A 1,911-nucleotide genomic window follows, 5' to 3' on the forward strand; every position below is an offset into this window, starting at 1 on the left:
AGCTTTTAAGTCAGTATATTGGAATGTTTTTCAAATTAAATTTTGAAATTTGTTAGATTGCTTTTGCTTAGACTTTCTTCATTTTGCGTCTTGCTACATCAGTGATTTTGTAGGTGCTTGTGGACATGACTGCAGGTCTCTTTCTTTTTTTGAGTTCTAACAAGGATGGCCAACTTAGAATTCTGATTTTTATGACTCATTTAAAGTAGGGAATAGAATTTCTTCAGTGGTAAGTAATAATAAAATACATCTTTGCTAGGTCTTGATGGTGGTTCCATTTTTACAGTGAATTTGTGTGGGATTTTTTTTTTTAAAGAAGAAGCTCTCTTTAACTGCAGAAATAAAAGTAATTTCTGGGCCCTGACTGGTAAGTTTTTTCAAGTGGAATGAAAATACCTAACATAGATGAGTTCAAATGTTAAATGTTAGTCTTGTTTTGTGTCAATTTTTGATGTGCGATAAAATGAGCTTAACCTTTGATACACAGAACCACACTGCCTGTCTGCAGAGCAAGAACTCTTCATGTGTAAAAGGTGATGTCTTAGAAGCAACTTAGAAGTTCCAGTAAAAATGGTACTTACTGGTCAAGTTGCATGAAGGGACCTGTGAACATGGTCACATACTTGGTGACTTCATTAATATGACTCTACTCTGTTGTTGTTGTTGAAATGAGTGCAAGAAAATCCCTTGTGTTGCCATGAAATTTCAAGCTCCTAGATGTATTTCTTTTGCTACCCAAATTTCATCTAAATGTATACTTTTTTTAATAACTGTATGCTTGCTTGAGATAGGTGGGTAATTTTTTGTCATGTTCAATACTGACTTCTGGGCAGTTCCACTGAAATGGTTGTGTTTTTTCCCTCGGTACTGCAATAGCTGTCAAATTGTCTCTGACTGAGACTGACATGCTCCATTCACAGAATCAGAATGGTTTGGGTTGGAAGGGGACCTTGAAAATCATCTCTTTCCTGCCCCCTGCCATGGTCAGGGACACCTTCCATTAGACTAGGTAGCTCAGAGGCTCATCCAAGCTGGGATGGGGCAGCCACAGCTCCCTTGGGAAGGCTGTTCCAGTGCCTCACCACTCTCCCTGTCTGGATTTTGGTGCAATACTTTAAAGGTAGACACAAAGTCACTCTAGTCTTGCAACCTGGCAGAGTTCTCTTAAATATGAAAGAAGGGATGCAGTAGTCAAGAGCTCAGAGAATTCAGTAACTTCTCTGTCAGTGAAGCTCTAACCTCCACTGGGTTTCCTACTGCTCATAGGTGATTTTGGCATTGGTCTTTCTTGTATAATCCCAGAATGGATGATGAGCTAATTGTCATCATAACTCTTTGACTGCCAGTTTCTCTGCTGTGTAGCTAGCCCAGTTCTGCTGTGCAGCTGGTAGGTGACTGAAGACCCTTCTAAGTGTTTGGAAAGTACTCAGTGGTCTGAACATGTTAGTATAGAGATGGAAATAATTTCTTGAGCAAGATAATACCTAAATCTAGAAAAGAAGTGATAGATTTTCCTGCTTACATGAGATCTTTTTTATCTCATTGGCAAATTTTTTCCCTTGTTTCCAAAGTCTACTTCAAATAGTTCATTGCACATTCAAAACCTGAACAGAATGCTTTTAATTTAATATTTGATTTTATTTGGTTTGTTTAAAATCAGACTAAAACCTTACCCAGGCCCCAGTATCTTCTATTGAAATCAGAGGATTTTCATATAATTTCAGGAGTTGCCTTAAAGGTAGCAGCTAAAGAAATTTGGTGAAATGCAAACTATTGGTTAGAATAAATAATGTAATCTAATATTAAAACATAAAGTCTCAGGACTTCTTTTATATTATACCAATCAAAATTTTGCTGGAGTCTAAAGAAGTTATAGTCTACGGTCTTCTACATTTGAGACTGACATATTAG

Source organism: Zonotrichia leucophrys, unplaced genomic scaffold, assembly GCF_028769735.1.
Source record: "Zonotrichia leucophrys gambelii isolate GWCS_2022_RI unplaced genomic scaffold, RI_Zleu_2.0 Scaffold_355_52791, whole genome shotgun sequence".
NCBI classification, from domain to species: domain Eukaryota; kingdom Metazoa; phylum Chordata; class Aves; order Passeriformes; family Passerellidae; genus Zonotrichia; species Zonotrichia leucophrys.